Source organism: Macrotis lagotis, chromosome 1 (genome assembly GCF_037893015.1).
Source record: "Macrotis lagotis isolate mMagLag1 chromosome 1, bilby.v1.9.chrom.fasta, whole genome shotgun sequence".
NCBI classification, from domain to species: domain Eukaryota; kingdom Metazoa; phylum Chordata; class Mammalia; order Peramelemorphia; family Peramelidae; genus Macrotis; species Macrotis lagotis.
Window position 1 is genome coordinate 147,073,217 of NC_133658.1, and position 18,700 is coordinate 147,091,916.

Sequence of the window (18,700 nt, forward strand, 5' to 3'; positions counted from 1 at the left end):
AAAGATCAGCTACAGCCCAGGGATTTCCCTCAACACCCCTATTTGTCCCCTTTTTTAAGGGGAGAGTTTGATGAGGAGGCTGCAGTAATAAAGTTGAGATGAATAGGCCCTGCATGTTGACAAAAGTTTTGATCCAATGGATCAGGGAAATTTGAAGGATCCTAGAAGTAAAATTTAATAACAGACTGGATGTAGAGTGTTTTGGTTTGGGTTGTTGATGACCTAATGGCATTGTCAGTTGTAACTGAAGGAAACTAGGTGTGTGATGAGAATTTTAGCAGGAGGTAAGTGTCTTAGTGATAGATAGTGATGTAAACTTGGATTGGACCCAGTTTATTAGTAGGGAAATTTATGTTCTATCCTTATATAGTTGGGGGTGAATTTCTCTGAGTCATGATATATAAAATGTGTGTATATCCACACATGTGCAAAACACATGCACACACTACTTTCTGTAAATATTGTAGAATGTGATCTACACACACTGCATTTATGTCTATATATACACACATATACACATAGTATATGCATGTCTATATAATGAGAGGATAAAAATGTACCCAATTAAGAATTGTAGTTAAGAATTCTGGACATTGGTGCAATGTTTTGAAACTTTCTGAAGAATACTCTACGAGATTATCTAATCCAAGGTAATATCTAAGACTGGTTGGGAGGATGATATTGGGAAGCATGTATCCAAAGTGGCAGGGAAATAAAAGAGGTGATCTAATAGTTGTGGCGTTATGTTGAATGGAGATAAGAAGTTAAAAGTTGGATGAGGTTAAGGAGAGAGAGAAAAGATCCATGATGAACATCATTCAAGAAACTATTGCTCATGGGAGAGATGAGAAATGAGGATATAATGGGGAGAAATGGGAAGGGGATTGAGTAACTGGAAGACCTTCCTTTCTTCTCCCTCCTCAACCCTTACCAGTATATTCAGGTTTGAAATGCAGGTAACCCTCCCTGTTAAGGGCTTATACTTTTAAATTATATCAGTTAATACCTTAGTAGGCTTTTAATTAGAAGAGTTGAAACTGAATATGATAGCAACTCAATAATAATGCTTATGGAGAGCTTTAAGTTTTACAGAATTCATTACCTTATTACCTTATTACCTCATTACCTCACAACAACCCTGGGAGTAGGTTGCCATTATTTTACACATGAATAAACTGAGGCATAGAGAACTTAAGTGACTTGCATAGGGTTACACAGCTAATAAATAGCTGAGATTCAGGTCTTCCTGACTCCAAGTCCAGTATTATACTTATAAGAAAGGCTAAATTCTTGGGGGTGGGGGATGGGGTTGAGCAGAGATCTAAAAGAAGGACAAGGGCATTGTTAGGTGTGAAAGAACTCCAAAAGACTATCCCATACCTGTTTTATAGTGTTGCTCTCTCTGTGCCCCTAATAATCCTTTCCATGGCAACTGTAGTACAGTTGCCATAGATTTTGAATACCGCTATAGAAATAAAGCCTTAGATATGAAAACTAGTAACAGCTGTGTGACTGTAGAATGGGAAACATTCAGATGTTGTGGGCTGCCAGGTCACTGGCAAGTAGATGACCATTTGTTGGAGATGCTGTTTCTGGCACTCATGATTTTAGGTATTGTTTGGACTAAATATCCATTCTAATTCTTAGATACTTTGATATTTTTCTCCAGGACATATTTGTCTTCTCAGCTTCCTTCTCCAGTCTTAATTTCCTTGATACAGCCTTCTTTAACTATTCCTATAAACAATCTTTCTTAAAGGGTTTTTAGCATTCTCCAGTTTCCACCAGGTGTATAGCAATTATACCTTGATGCTCTTCTCAATGTCGGGTGATCATTGTTTTGACTTTTATTCTTGATCTCTGCTTTAACAGCATCTTCTGGTAGAAGGGTTTAGGATTGAGCTGGCTTTAGTATTGTCCAATACCCTCTTTTATTTCCTGCAAAAGTTACTTGGTCTGAGTTCTCTTGAAAGTGAAAGGTTTTAGTGGCTATTTTTCTAATGATACAAATAATGCATTTACTTAAGAATTGTAGTTAAGAATTCTGGATATTGGTGCAAGACTTAGTTTGGGGTTCAGGAGGAGTTTCCTAAGGGTGACCCACCCACACTTGTTTATGATAGAGGTATTTTGGTCATGAGATTTGGAGAGATTGAGGAACTTTGTGGCCAGGGTGTTAGAAGAGTAGAGTGGAAAAGAAGATTGAATTAAGTACTGAACACTTTGTGAGAGTGACTTGGAGGTCCACAGATAAAGAAAACCAGGGTCTGGATAGGAGCCAGATAGTGAGGGATTAGCCCTTTAAAACTGGCGCCAGGCTACCTTTCCAGCTTTATTACACTTTAATCCTTTTCACATACACTGCAATCCATTCAAACTGGTCCACTTGCTAATCTTTACACAAGAAATTGTATCTCCCTTCTCTGTAGCACAGGCTGTCTGTTCCTTATGTCTGGAATTCACTCCCTCTTTATTTCTGACCCTTAGAATTCCTCATTTCCGTGCTTGATCACCACCTCAGGAAATTATTTCCAATTTCTCCTATTGCCAGAAACTAGTGCCTTCCCCTCAAAAGTTTCCTTACCATGTATTTTTTGTATTTATGTAAATGATGTGCACATTTTTTTTTTCTGTCCCCAATAAAAAAGGAGATGTACCTGTTGTTTCTCTAGTACAAGAATTTAAATTTCCCTTCTTGAATACAAAAGGATTGGGTTTTTTTGTCTTAATATCCACTAGTGCCTTACCCTTGTGATGAATTGATGTGGTCCCCCACTGCATCCAGGGCCATCTCCAGTTGTCCTGATCCATATGGGAAAAATGGATCCAGAATGCTCCAGAATAGAAAGTGAGACTGGTGACTTTGCAAGCCTTCACTTCAATCCAACAATTATCTTGTTTGTCATGGCATCACCTCCCTAAAGTCTTAATCCTTTTCAAGAACAAAAGACAATCTACAGTGGATGTGGTGTAAGAGAAGAGGTGGCCCCTGAGGTGATATTGTGAAGTAGGGATTATTCTAAATTAGTCTCCTGACCCTGTGTATTAGATAAGTATGGGAGAAGGATCAACTAGCTACCTTAGAGAAGGTGCTGAGATATAGTTGTGTTCAGTGGAAAAGACAAACTTTAAGTCCCAAATTATTCTCTAGGAAGTTCAAGAAAACAGAAGGAATCTGAGAGGAAGCAACCTGGGAGAATTTAACAATAGAATTGAGTTAATTATTGTGGGACACTGGCCTGAAAAGCCATCCTGGCTCACCTTCCCTGCTGAATCTGCACTAACCCATGGTGTTCTCCCACCTTGGCATAGGTGGTGCCTTAGGGCAGTTAACCTGTTGGGAAGGTAACCTCCTGGGACACAATGGAAACTAGTGAAGATTTGAAACAATCTAGATTTGAATCCCACCACTTGTGTGACTATGCATGCTGGTTCACTTTTCTGGATCAGTCTCATCTGTAAAAATTAATATGCTTTGAGGAAATGCTGCTGTCAAAATTCTCTACATCAATACACAGATGATCCATAACTTAAAACTTTAGGAAACTGCCATTGTGGTGAGAGGCCAGTCTGGTCCTCTCTTCTTTTTAGCAAGAGGAAGATGAGAGCTGGTGGATAATTATAATTATAGAACTATTACTTGTTCATTCTTTAGAACAGGTGTGGGGTTTGGAGCAGCTGCTGGGATTCTTGTGGGTTTCATAGCTGTTTGCCACAGCAGCTCTAAGTTTTCCAGACTATGAACAGGTGCTTTGCTATGAAATGAGAGAGAAGATATTCTGTAGCTGACTTAATAATAATAACAAGAATAATTTACTATTAATTCTTAGGGGGAAAAGACTTTGTATAGAATAAATTCTAAGCCCTTTACATGAAATGGAATTTCTAACCCTATTTGGTCTCTGAGAACTTTCAGGAACTAATAGAAGTTCACTTTGGATTTATGTGACTTTTTTTTTTAAAGACATCTTATCCCCTTGTTACTTTGACTTCTGGTTGCCAATAAAATTGCAGCCCAGGACCTAGGAAAGCGGAAGGGGTAGACCAGAGGACTGAAATATACAGTTTCTCTTAGGGACTCTGAAACTGCTTCTGTTATCCATTAGATGGGTCTCCTTGTCACTAGGGAGTTTCAGACTTTTCAGGGCTAAGGGCTTTGAGGGTTTATTTTTGTTTTGTGTTGGTGAAGAAAACAGTAGGAAGGATTCTTTGGGGCTTAGTTTAGCATTTTTAGCTACTAAAAAAGTTTGCATCTTTTTGGGGAAGCTGATAATTTTGTGACTCCCCAAATGCAAGTGTCTCTCTTCTCTCTTTCTCACCTCCTCTCCCTCTCCCTCTCTCCTGTGACTGTTAGTTTCTTTCTGAGAGAGACAGAGAGAGAGAGAGAGAGAGAGAGAGAGAGAGAGAGAGAGAGAGAGAAAGTGTGTTCTGCCTGCTTCAGGCCTATCTGAACAAATTAATATTTGCAAATTAAAAATCAAAAGCAAATAGAAGTGTTGAATTGCCATAGCTAATCCTCTAATAATTATAATAAAATGAATCAGTACTATTTTTTCAATCATTTATTTTTGGTGCAAGGAGTCTACTTTAAAATGAGAAATTGATATGAATTCCCCTAGCAAAAGGGGGAAAAGATAATTAATTTCACTCACCCCTTCTATTCTCTGCCTCCCCCAAACCAACCTAAAAAACAGTCCTTCTGTTCCTTATTCTTTTCCCACCCCCTCAGTGTCATTCAGGCTTCAAATGGTTAATGGAATGCTTCTGAGGTCATGTGTGACTTCACCACCATTTAGACATTTGAACCAGGTCTCTTGTAGGGAAGTTGTTCAAAAAAGGAGGTTGCAAAGTAGGGTAGGGGGTGGGGATGGGCGCCGGGGTGGGCCCTCCTTCCACTTCTTTCAAGTGCTTATCCCTAGGCCCCAGAGGGATGCAGCGGCATTCTGGGAAAATGTCAGAAGGGAGTCTGCGGGTAGTGGTATCTGTTCCTGCAGAGAAGGCGGCAGCAGCTACAGCAGCAGCAGCAGCAGCGGCGGCCAGCACCAGAGAGATAGCCCGAGAAAGAGCCCAAGCCCCAGATAAAAAGTTTGTTGAGCAGACGAGATGGGAGAATGCTTCTCCTATTTATGGCAGAGTTGTGGACTGACTGTCTGGTGACAGAGGTAACTGCAGTTTGGTAATAGTAATGAAGTGTTTGGGTGGTTGTATTTTATATCCTTTTATCCTTTCCCTCCCTCCCTCCCTCCTTGCAAAAAACAACTGAGAAAAAAAAGTCTTTAGGAAGGAACTTAATCCAAAGATTTCATCTCCAAGGCTGGAGTTAGGAGAATAAAGGATGACTGTTTTTAGGACAGTTTGCTCCAGGGCTTAAGGGGGTTGAGGGTTTATTTTTGTTTTGTGTTGGTGAAGAAAAAGATTGGAAGGATTCTTTGGGTGTTAGTTTAGCATTTTTAGCTTCTAAAAAAGTTTGCATCTTTTGGGGGAAGCTGACAATTTTGTGAATCCCCAAATTCAAGTTTCTCCTCTCCTCTCCTCTCCTCTCCTCTCCTCTCCTCTCCTCTCCCTCTCCTCTCCCTCTCCTCTCCCTCTCCTCTCCCTCTCCTCTCCCTCTCCTCTCCCTCTCCTCTCCCTCTCCTCTCCCTCTCCTCTCCCTCTCCTCTCCCTCTCCTCTCCCTCTCCTCTCCCTCTCCTCTCCCTCTCTCCCCCCTTTCCCTCCCTCCTTCCTCCTCCTTCACTCTCTTTCCCTCTCCCTCATCCTCCTCTCCTCCCCCCTCCCAATATTGATTTGGACTAGTCAGCAGTCCCTGGGCATCTGGATTCTGCTCAGTTTCTGGCTGCCCCAGGCTCACTCCTTCCCTGATTTTGAATGACTTCTCTTACAGAACTCCATGTGGTTAGATCATTCATAGCAGAATCTAATCTTTTTTTTAAGCCCATTTAAAAGATGTGAGTGTAGAACTTCAAAGATGAATCAGTATTGTAAAAAGGAGAAAAGCATGAGCAACTTGATGTCCCACACAGGGGGAATTGGGAGTTCCTTTGATCTTTGGGAATATCTCTCAAGGAGCTTCAGATTCAAAAAGTTCATCCAGCTTATGGCCAGGTATAGACTTGGAGGGTAGTGCCAAGGGAATAAGAAGGTGGATTCTTTGAAAGTAAGTTCATTCTCAAAGCACTAGAGGTACCTTAAAGTGAGAGACCTCATCATGGTTCAGAGACAGAAAGATGTGATGAACTCAAGTACTTTGCCTCCCAGAGGAGTAAGAAAGATGAATTTTCTTTTAATTGGGCTTCACTATTACCATTCAGGAGCAAAGTTATGAATTGTGCTTAAGTGTCCACATTTTTGATGGTTATTAACAGAATGTTATACTATCTTATCAATAAATATGACTATGTATGGGTTGTATTGGAAGGTAGACACAAAATAGTAAAAGATTTTTAGAAGTTAGAAAATAATACTGTGCACACACTTTTGACATTTTTCTGAAGATGTATATGAATTAAAGGTCAGGAGATAATTTAATAAAATGCAAATAGTTACACCTTAATGCCATTTGGGTCCTTTTCTGTAAAATTGCTCAAGTTCAAAATACAATTTTAAAACTTTGAAAAAAACCTTTTTTGGTTTTAGCAGAAATAAGCACTTAAGAATAACTTTTTGCCTAGATTAAACATGATGGATAAATAAAATGTTTGCATTTCTTAAACTGTGTTTGAATTTCACACCAGGGAGGAGGCTTATCCTTTTCATATGGACATTCATGATAATAGTAATAGTAATAATAGTAATAATAGTAATAGTAATAATAGTAATAATAATAATAATAATAATAATAATGATAACTGGCATTTATGCAATATTTTAAGGTTGGCAAGGTGCTTTCCATGTATTATCTAGAGTAATAATCAAGCCAAATAACCTTTCAGAATAACCAAATATCTGAAATACACCTTCTGAATTTCCTAATTGTTTTTTGGGTTTCTGGTCAATAGCCAGCATAAGACTAATTTTAGAACTTGTGGTCAGTTAGCTCAGCTTGCCTAGAGGAGAATGGCAGACAGTAAGATCAGTGTCATGGATTTGGTCACCATGTGATAAAAAAAGTTAGCTTTTGTCTGTTTTCTTCATATATCCCAGAGAGTGGGAGAAAATATTGAAGTTAATTCCACTGCTTTAAGTGAACTCAAAACTTGTACCCTAACTGAAAAGGTTGTGTTAGGATTGACAATACCATTATATTTGGATATAGAACCATAGTTTATTGATTCTTCAAGGGACCATAGCCCAACTTGATATCTGTAGAGGATTTTCTTCTAAACTCATTACCTACAGAACAGAGCTCTTCTTGTCCCCCTCATCCCCTATCCCCCCACCCAAACCACATTGCTTCCTTAATTCCCTGTTTCTTTCAAGGACTCTTCCACCTCCATTCTTCCAATAATCCAGGATTGCACCTGGAAGATGAGCAAGGATTTTCAGTGAATTTGGTCCTAGAAATAATAGATTGTAAATGTTAATCCTCAGAGTTTGTCCTAATAAGGGACAAACTTTAACCTTCAGCATTTGACCAAAACATAATTAGGTTAACACACATTTATTAATATTTCTCTAAGATGGCTGATTATGCAGGCATGTGTGGGGAGAAAACCAAACCCCACAAGATACAGCTTGAAACTGTGGTCCTTTTCTACTATCATAAGATAGGATCTGAAAAGCTACTTCTGACTTGTCCATCAAAAGAAGGGAGTGGCCTTCAATTTAGGTTGGGGTTGGACAGACACACCTGCAGGAGATATGTCCAAGAGTTCATTCCCAGAAGATTGGCTCTTGCCAAACCTAGGATTTCTGTGTCTTATCACCCAAATGTAAATCCTTCCTCCTGGAAGGACTTTGGAGGTCAACAAAGGTCATCTTTAGTTTTTCACTGCTAGGTCAGATTGCAGTCTTAGCAGTTCTGTCTCCACAACATTCTTCCATCTCTGTTCTCTTCATTCTTCTATCCACTGCTCTCATTCAGAGCTCTTGCTTGGACTATTGCAAGTTTTTTTTTTTTTTGGTAAGGCAGTGGGGTTAAGTGACTTGTCCAAGGTCACACAGCTAGGTAATTATTATTAAGTGCCCGATGCTGACTCTAGGGCAGGTGCGCCTTCCACTGTACCATCTAGCTACTCCATTGCAATAGCCTTCTAAATTGTACTGCATCCAGCATCTCCCATTTGTACACCATTTTCTAGCTAGCTGCCAAACTGATATTTTTATTGCATAAGTTTGACACTGCCACTCTCTGGCTCAAGAAGTTTCAGTTGCTCGATATTGCTTCTGGGATAAAATAAAAAAGCCTTTGTATGATTTTAAAAGCATTACACAGTCTAGCCCCTTGTCTGCCTTTCTGGATTGATTATTTCTCTGCCTCTGTTTTTCTTCATCCAAATTGGCTTACCTGTTCATTTTATACATTCCACCTTCCATCTCTGAGAATGCACAGCTGCCCCCATATAACCATTGGAATGTTTGTTCTCCTTACTTGGAAATCCTAGCGCCCTTTAAGACTCAGCTCAAGGAGTAGCTAGGTGGCGCAGTGGATAGAGCACTGGCCCTGGAATCAGGAATACCTGAGTTCAAATTTGGGCTCAAATACTTAATAATTACCTAGCTGTGTGGCTTTGGGCAAGCCACTTAACCCCATTGCCTTGCAAAAAAAAAAAGACTAAGCTCAAATGCTGTCTCTTATAAGAAGCTTTTTATTATTCTCCTAGTCATTGTTTCCTCTACCTTTTAAAAATTAATTTTGTGAGAACATATGTGTATGTGTATATACATGTATACATTTTCTTTTGCGTATTGACATTTCTGTCTACATGTCCTTGACCCTAGGGGAATGTAAGCTCTTTGAAGATAGGGGCTGTTATTTTTATCATTGTAGTCTCACCTGGTACATATTGGACCAGGAATCCTCAAGAAGTGATCATTCAACCTGTGATTGAAAGATTGAGTGATGTTTGACCTCACCAGGTAGCCTTATTTTGTATGCTCTAATTGTTAGAAATTTCTCCTAAATGAACCATAAACCTTCCTTGTATCTTCTTTCCATTGGTTCTGATTTTCTCTTTGGAGCTATAAAGAAATTATCTAGTCAAGAAACTGCTGCCATGCCTTTTCCCTGTGCCCTTTCTGCCCTCCCCATGGTCAGTCTTTTCTTTCCATTTCCTGCTTCCTTCAAACTATCCTTAAAGCTTAAGATATTAAGGTCTCCTCATTTTTCTGGTTGATTGTCTCTAGCTTGACAGTGTCCACCCTAAAATGTGTTGGCCAGACCTGGAAAGAACACTCCATATGTTGTTTTCAGTCAAGAATAAAACATATGTGTATATCTTATTTCTCTTCATGACTAAAGATAGCACATGCTGTCTGTGATATAATCCATGTATGCGGCTATGACTGAAAGTGAAGCTTGTTTTTTAATCCTCAGCTGTGGCCACTCATCGAAGGACCTTGTCACAGTTGCTGGCTCTGCCTCTTATAACTCCTACAGACTGAAGTTTGCTGCAGTAGGTAATAATAGCAACAACCACTTAAAATTATGCTGTGCTGTACAGTTTGGGGCATTCTCCTCCCAATGACCTATGAGTTAGGTAGTACTACCTTACAGATGAGGAAACTGAGGGAGAGAGAGGAGAGAAAGAGGGAGGCGGAAACAGGTGGGTGAGAGACGGGAAGTAAAAGTGAGAGAATAAGAGTGAGAGGGGAAGGGAAAGAGAAGAAAAGGGAAGAGAGGAGAGAGTGGGGGTGAGGGGAGAGAGAGAGGAGATGGGGAGAGGGATAAGGGGGAGATAGAGAAGAGATGGGAAGGGAGTAGGAGGAGAAGAGGATGGAAAGAGGGAAGAAAAGGTAGGGGGAGGGAGGGAGAGAGGTAGAGAGACAAACAGAAGAGAAGAGAAGAGAGTGTTCTCTGTTAATAGATTGCACAGGGGCCTTGGGCAAGCCACTTAGCCCCATTTGCCTTGCAAAAACCTAAAAAAAAATAGATTGCACAGGGCAACTAGGTGGTACAGTGGATAGAGCATCAGTCTTAGAGTCAGAAAGACTGGAGTTGGAATCCAACTTCAGACACTTGATACTAGTTTTGTGATCTTGGATGAGTCACTTAACCCTGATTACTTCACATCCAGGACCATATCCAGTCATCCTGATTCTTATCTGGCCACTGGATTCAGATATCTCTGGAGGAGAAAGTGAGACTGGTGACTTTGCATAGCACCCCCTTACTCAAATCCAATTCTTGTGCTTGTCATGTCATCAAGAAGAATCATCATCAGATTGTACAACTGCTTACTAAAGGACAAAGGGAATATAAATATAAATATGTGTAGAATTGGTCTCCTCATGCTTGTTTAATCCAGACATCTAGAATATTTTCCAAAAAGTGTTTCCCCAAAATCAGATTACTGTATAGTTAACAATCATTTATTGTCATGTGCCCAGGCACTGGGATAGACATCTAGAAAAAAGGACAAAATAAAAGTTCAGTATTGCTGAAATAGCTTTCATTCTATCAGGGAGAAAATGAGTACATAAATAAGTCTATAAAATATTTGCAAAAAAAGAGAATCAGGTGGTCAGGAAAAAATTAACATAGAAAATGTTGCTTGAGCAATTTTTTTTTGCAAGACAATGGGGTTGACTTGCCTGAGATCACGTAGCTATGTTAATTGTTAAGCCTCTGAGGGCAAATTTGAACTCAGGTTCTTCTGACTGCAGGGCTGGTGCTCTATCCACTGAGCGACCTAGCTACCTCCTGCTTGAGCAATTTTGAAGAAAGTTAGGGATTCCAGGAGATGGAGATGACTTGGGAGTTCATTCCAGGCATGGGGAGATGCAAAGAGGAGGGAAGATTCAGGAGAGAGGAGATGGGAATGTGTTAGAAAAGACAAGATTATAGAGTGCAAAGAGGAGTAATATATAATAAAGATGGAAAAGTTCATTAGTATTCTTATTTACATGGAAAAATAAAATAACAAAATTTTATTGTTTTTCACAAAAAATCCTGCAACTTTATACATCTTAAAAAATTAAAAAATGCAAAACACCTGCCTTTTCCTGCAATAGCTTATTTGGCCATTCATTAAAAAGATTTTGAAAGCTCATTCATCATAAAACCACATATTACATTGTCTATTAAGCCTACCTGCAATGAACAGCTATACATTTTTAATGAAATGTAAATCAGGTGAATTCCTAAGTCTTTGAAGGATGCTTATGTATATTTCTTAGATAAATTTCTTAACATTTCATGATGTGTGTCAAGGTGTGTGTTCAAGTATTCCATCTTTTGGGAATTTTTGCAATTCTGGAACAATTTTGCATCTTAATATACTAGCATATTTAGTAGATTGCATATTTTTATAAGGGAGACAAGATTTTCTGGCTCTTTTGAAGAAAAAAAGCAAGCAATAAAGCCAACCCCCTTCACTCCCCATACACACAAAAGTTATGGGGTTTTTTTCTGAATGTTTTTCAGTTTGGTGAAGTTGCCAAGATCTCACAGGTTTTCCAAGATATTTTCTGAAAATGATTGTGGTAGAATATGAAATAAAAAGTGATTTTCAACAGCAAAAATAGCATTTTCTAGTTTTTAGTATTCCAATCTTTGTGTTGTCCAGTTTTCCAGATTCTTAGTATTCCAATCTTTATACTACATTGCCTATGAGAAATGTTAATCTTCATTACATTAGTTAACAGCAATTTTTTTTCAGATCTTTTCCTACTGTTATTCCATCTTCAAGGAAGTCATACCAGACTGTAATGATGGGCTTCATTAACAATCCCTTAAGCTGCTGAATACCCCTTGGAGGTCTTTTCTCATTTTCTGGGAATTAATTGGACTGTTTTATGGCAATAGTTTGTCACTTATCAATGTCCCTTTTTGTTTTGTTTTGTAATGCAACCATAAAAGGCTTTGTGAGTTTGTGGTGACTTAGGCATTTCTTTGTGACTGGTCCTGTCTCTTTGTGGGCCTGAATGAACTTTGAAATGCTTGACTTCCCCATGCTAATAGCCCCTGTGATATCTCTAATAGCTTTTAAGAGGAACAACTTTTGCATTTTTTCCTTGGAGTACTCATTATTAAAAACCACAGAATTAAAAAAAAAAACAGCATCACAAGATAGAGTAGTGTAATATAAGTATACAGTGGTATAATGTAAGTAATATATTATAAAATCCAGTATTCAGTTGATTGAACTAACTAAAAGTGGAGAAACTGGTTTAATCCAATTTTGTATGGTTAAGGTCATATATTCTAAGACAAGCCCAAGATTAGTAGAAACACATGAGCATAATAATTGTCACAAAATGACACTATGTCAGTGTAATGCTTGGCTTATGTAATTTGCACTTACTGGAGGTTGGGGTGAGGTTGTGAAGGACATATGTTATTCAAGAAGCATTTATATTTATCTCTAGGAGTAATGGGATGATAAGGAAACCTTGAAGTTCATAGAGTAAGGGTTTGACTTAATAGTCAAGGAGGTTAATAAATGCTTCTTGATTGATGGATTGAATTTGCTGGAGTTTTAGCCAATGTTCAGCTCTCTTAAAGTTACAAATTTTTTGGACAATTTGAGCCTGTTTTCTTCATCAATATTCTGTTGAATATGTAGAGTTGGCAACCATAGAAGCGTTTGTAATTTTGTCTGATAGTTTATATTCTAGCAATTGCAGGCTTGTGCTTTAAAGGATTGGATTAGGTTGGCATGGAAAAGAAGTAGCATTATTCTCCTCTGCCTAGTGGTCTAGCATTCTTGGAATATTTCCTGCTGGCTTTGAGTACATCCAACCCTGATTGTGCCTTAAAGTATGTTTAGAAAAAGAGGGAACTATGAATTCTGGTCTGTCCTCTGACTTCTGCCTCCTGGGTGTTCTCAAACAGGTCCCTTGATTCAGGAGATCCTTTTTTGTTAACCTCCTACTTTTTCATCTCTTTGTTTTATTTTCACATTGTCATGTCTTCCTCCTTTTCTTCTAAATGATATTTGGTGCAAAAGGAATAAAAGGGGAAGAGTTCTTAGAGCCCCAAGAGATATCTTTGATAAGATATTTAGTGAAGTAAAGTTGGAATGGACCTAAGAGACTTTGAGGAGACCCGGCTGCTGGTGTATTTTGAGTGCTATTTATATAAGGACAGGGTTAAAGATAAGGTCCAGAGCCTTCTTTTTCTAGGTCACTAGTTTGAATAAGGCTCTAATGCATGGAGACTGCTATTTGAAGTCTTGTGGAATGCCCTGGTCAGTTCAGTTCTTAATAAATCCATGACATCCAACACCATTCCTGCATTCTCTGCCAGACTATTGGGGAAAAGGCTGTGTTCTCAGCCATCAGTTTCCCAGATCTTTTTTTTTTTCTTTTGCAAGGCAATGGGGTTAAGTGGCTTGCCCAAGGCCACACAGCTAGGTAATTATTAAGTGTCTGAGACCAGATTTGAACCCAGGTACTTCTGACTCCAGGGCCTGTGCTTTATCCACTGTGCCACCTAGCCACCCCTCCCAGATCTTTTTGAGAGCGGTTGATACAGGACTGTATTAGGTGAACCTCAATGAATAAAAAAGACGGGATTTTCCTATTTCCCCTAGTCTGTGATCAGTAGGAAAAGGATGTCTGATGAGGACCTATGGATGTTTATGAAAAATTGTATCTCTAAAGTAAGAAGACTGGTTTTTTGCAGTAATCTTGAAGATCCTCACATTGAGCTTTTTCAGCAGGGAATAGAATCAGGATTCCAATTGATACTTCTAGGTGTCATTTGGAAACTTGCAAGATGGTTGTTATCAAGTCACATCTCATAGTATCGATTCAGCTAAAGGGGTGATATAACCTCTGTCCCTATTATGTTTTTTAGATGGCTTATTAGATAGAATAATGGACTTGGAGTGAAGACCAGATTTCACATATGGCCCCAGATAACTTATTAACTGTGTGACCCTGGACAAGTCATATAACCACTACCTCAGTTTCCTCATTATAAAATGGGGATAATAATAACACTTCCTTTCTAGTACTTTGTACCCCTTAAAATGCTATGCAAATAAATGTTAGCTTTATTGTTGTTGAACTATTTTCTACTTACCAGAAAATAGGATGAGAAGATTTGAGGAAGAAGGAAAAGGGAATCAGGTGTCTATTTGCATCTTTCTCATGGCCTTTCTTATATTTCTGGTGTAGTCAAATTACATGTGATTACCTTTCCTATTGCTAAAAACTATATAGCCAGGTCTTCATGTCCTCAGAGTTGAAGGCAAAGTCTTAGCCTCTGCATTGAAGATCCCTGCCAAATCTGATACCTAAATGGTGGAGGGAAACTGTTCCAGTTTAAAAGATAGGTCAGTTATTATCTGAAGAAGTTAAATACTGTTAACCAAGAAAAGAAAAGTATCCTCTCAACTTTAATCAAGACTTCTTACTCAAGAGTGAAGGAGCTGTGTGGGTGTGTATGGCTGTTTGTCTGTCCGCCTGTGGTTTGACACACTGAGCTAACAAGGTACCAGCAATTCTTATATTAATAGCCTCTTGACACCTGAAGGGAGAAAAGGGGGGGAAAACTTACTCAGACCTCACATTTTTTAATCTGTCAAATAAAGTGGTTGGATTACATGATTTTTTTTTTTTTCGATTTTTCAAGGCAATGGGGTTAAGTGGCTTGCTCAAGGCCACACAGCTAGGTAATTATTAAGTGTCTGAGTTTGGATTTGAACTCGGGTACTCCTGACTCCAAGTTCAGTGCTCTATCCACTGCCACACCTAGCTGCCCCGATTAGATGATTTTTTTCCCGATTTTTGAGGACCCTTCCAAGACCTAAATCAATGATCCTAAGAAGTATAGACTTGATTAGTCCTTGGATTTTTGGGACTTTGATGCCTTCCAAGGCAAGGACAGTCTATATTGTCAAGAGACATTTATAGTTTTGTAAACTTGATCTATCTTGATTATATTTAAGCACCACAAAAGTCCATTTTGAGCATGCTTGAATGGTAGCACTTTTTGCTATAAGAAGGGATGAAGGGGGATGGTTTCAGAGAAAATGAAGACTAAATGAATACAGAGTGAATTAAGTAGAGCCAGGACAATTTATCTAGTTACAACAGTTTTGTAAAGATAAACAACTTTGAAAGACTTAAGAACTCTGAACAATGCACTGACTAATCACATTATCAAAGGACCTAAAATGAGACATGCTCCTGATATCTCCTGTCCAATGTAGGCATTTCTTTTGTTTCACTGTGTATATTTTCTATGAGTTTTTCTTTCTTTTAATTGGGGGAGGGGAAGAAAACAAATGGATTTTGTTAATAGGAGAAAATTGAAAAGTATGTTAACATAAGATTTTGGTACTCTGGGATAGTTTTGGGAAATCTGAGGAAGCTAATGTAGGCCTTCAGCACATGGCTATTAAGAAAAGAAATTATCTGTATCCCATCATGGTCCTGTTCCAGTTACTGATTTTGGTAGTTTGCCCAGCCTGCAGGGTGAAGGTAGAGGAGGCTGACAGTCCTCCTGGAGCCTTAGTCACAAATGCTGAAGTCAGTGTGTTCAGGTTGACCTTGGATGGCAGCCCTATCCTGAACACAACAGGTAGCTCTCAGAATTCCAATGGCTTCAATCCCACATAAAAACATATATAATATGTATTATAACTTTCTAGAGGATCAGTGGAAATATCCTTTTTATTTTATTCCTTGCTAGACAAGTGGTCTGTCTATATTACAGATGGACCCTTTGAGGCATTTTAGGAGTAGGCACTCTTAATTGGGAGTTGTTTGCTCTTTGTTGGTTAACTCCCAGCATCAATTTTTCAGTTTCCATTTATTTACCTTCCATGGGTTTCTAACAAGTGAATCAATACTCCCTTATTCTAAGGAACCCAGAGAGATATCTCCAAGCTACAGTATGCTTGTTTCCCTGCATTGACAGATGAGGAAGATCATGAATGTCAGCTGAGGAATAAACTGAACTAAGAGGGCTGGAGTATGTGGCCCAGCACACTACTTCCTCTTTTTGTTTGATAACTTCTGATACACGTGCACACTAAACATAGATTCTAGCTGAATATGCTCTGTATTTTGAATAGGTAGTCTCTTAATGTTTTTAAGTTGCTTTTATGCCAGTTGTCTCCTTTGATCTTCATTAATTTATGATTTATGGAACTTAAGCCAATTTGCATTGATAGAGGGGGATCTGGTTGCTTCTAGTATCAAAGAAGTCAGGATTTTAGTATAAACAAATAACAAGAAACCAGCTCCATAGATATTAAGATCTTCATTTTGCAGATGAGTAATTTGAAGTTGAATGAGTGGTAGAGGGTCACACATCTAGTGAGTGTCAGATAGGATTCTCACCTAGACCTTTCTGACTCTAAATCTAGAATATTATACATAGCAGTGTTCATATAAGTTAGTAGACATGGCAATTTAAAAGTTAGTATGTAGTTTGGAATATAAACCAGGCAAACCAGTCTTTTGAATGTTATCTCTTCTCTCCCTCCTCCTTTTTTATAGGTCAAAAAAAACTACCCTTTTATTTATGTAAAATATTTTGCTAGGAAATTATGATTGATTGAACTAAAATAAGTTATTTCCAGGAACATCCCAGCATGTGAGAAAGTAGCCAGCAATTACATAGGAGCCACAACTGTATTACAGTATTTAAAACATAAACAGAACTACATACTGCTCCTGCCAGGCTCTTTTGGTTCTGACTAAGAAGGGGAGGGTTACCATTGGCTGAGTCAGCAATATCTCTTCTCTAGTACCCTAGGACTTCTTGGGAGGTCTCATAGCACAGGATTCCTAGGCCTTTTCTCTGGCCTTTATCTGCTCAGGGCAGTAATCAACATCTGGAGAAGGAAGGGTTCAGGCCAAGCCTGGGGATGTTCTCTTCAACTTGTTGCACCCTATTGAGGTGAACTGTGTGTGACTACTATGGAAAAAAGCCAAAATAAAGACACATATCTTATGTTGCACTTAATTCTATAAAAAATACACTGGAAGCACCAGTCTTTTTTAAGATGGGTGCTTTAGGGGCAGCTAGGTGGCATAGTGGATAAAGCACCGGCCTTGGAGTCAGGAGTACCTGGGTTCAAATCTGGTCTCAGACACTTAATAATTACCTAGCTGTGTGGCCTTGGGCCACTTAACCCCATTTGCCTTGCAAAAACCTTAAAAAAAAGATGGGTGCTTTACCCAATTTTACCAACTTATTACAAACTAGCAGATGTGGTCGTTAAATTTATTTTTTAAAGAATGGGGAAGAGTTTTGAACAATGTTTTTAGTTTGGAAATTTGTAGTTGTTTGTAAATTTATTTCTCTATAGTTCATGTTTCATAGATTATATGAATTTCTTTTTTTCTTTTGATTTTGAACTTGTAACTTAATCTCCAAAGGAGCTCTGTGGCTCTGTGTGTGTGTGAGGAGTTTCTTCTGCTCATGTGAGTGAGCACCTGTACTACAAATTTAAGGCCTTAGAGAGTTGACTTGGGTACTTAAAGGTTAATGACTTGTATTTAGTTACCTGAGCAGTGTGTGACAGAGGTAGGGATTGAACCCAAGTCTTTAGCATTCTGAGGCTAGCTGTTTATCTGCCCTACTTTATTACTGCTCTTATGATTAATGATACCCCTTCATGCTTGCTAACTTCACTATCTTCATCTCCTGTCTTGATCCCATGCTCCTGAGTCATGAAAAAGAAATGAAAGTCATTAAAGAGGAAGCTCTTTCATCACCATACCTTTGTAAGTCCTTATTAGTCTTTTTTTCTCTTCCTTGACTTTGTACAAATTGTGCCCGCAGTTTCTTTCCCTGTAGTTCCTCTATTCTTTTACTCTTTCTCATTGTGCCCTGGACCTTATAAATCCTTCATGTTCATAAGGAGTTGAACTTGGTTAGTATTGTTGTCCAGCATATTCTATGCCTGAGACTATCATGATTCTGGTTAAAATCGTTTGAGTTAGGTATGGACCATTCTATGAAGGACCGTCCAGAAATTTCTTATACCCTAGGCTTCTTGTGCAGGTCTTGATTTATTTGGTAATAGATCTGACCCTTGTAGCACTATTTAGTCATTTTAAAATGTTGGTACAATCAGAAAAATACTGATAGATTATATGGACAGACAAATGAAGCAACAGATCTTCCAGTCAGTAGATTGAGTTATTTTCTGAGTTTTATTGAGCTCTGGGATTACAAAGATAAATAGAAAATACTATTCACTTTCAAAGAATTTATATTCATTTAGGAGAGTCAGTATGCACATGTGAACATTATACATATATATATATTATATATATATGTTTATAATATACAAATGTAGATGTTCTAAGTCAGATGATAGAATGGGATAATCTTGGTTTCCTTTCATGTCCTCTTTCAACTATTTTTCTTCATCTTGGCTCCTTTCACTCTTCTATGAAAGTGACACCTATGAATAGTCCAATTTTAATCAATGGATCAGTTAATTAGGAGTCACTTATGAAGTGCTTACTTGGTGCTAGGTGCTAGATATACAAGACTCACAGAATGGAACAATCCCTATACTCAAGAAGCATTGGTTTAGTTTAAAACTTTAAGCCATATCTTCCTGGAAATCTAACTCAGTTGTGGGCATTAGAGTCGCATAGTTTCTTTGGACCCTGAAATGACTGACCATT

The 18,700-nt window shown here is 38.5% G+C and overlaps 1 protein-coding gene across 8 annotated transcripts in view; it reads left to right on the top strand.

The window, feature by feature from the left end:
* The window catches only part of PSD3 (pleckstrin and Sec7 domain containing 3), a 765,972-nt gene that overhangs the window by 395,055 nt on the left and 352,217 nt on the right, over nucleotides 1–18,700 (top strand). For 2 of the 8 annotated variants that reach the window (XM_074209084.1, XM_074209086.1), the window contains exon 1: nucleotides 4,931–5,162. The exons of the other annotated variants lie outside the window; for them this stretch is intronic. The gene's annotated coding sequence lies outside the window, so the exon portion shown is untranslated. Of the gene's footprint in view, nucleotides 1–4,930; nucleotides 5,163–18,700 lie in introns of those variants that run through there. 8 annotated transcript variants of the gene reach the window in all.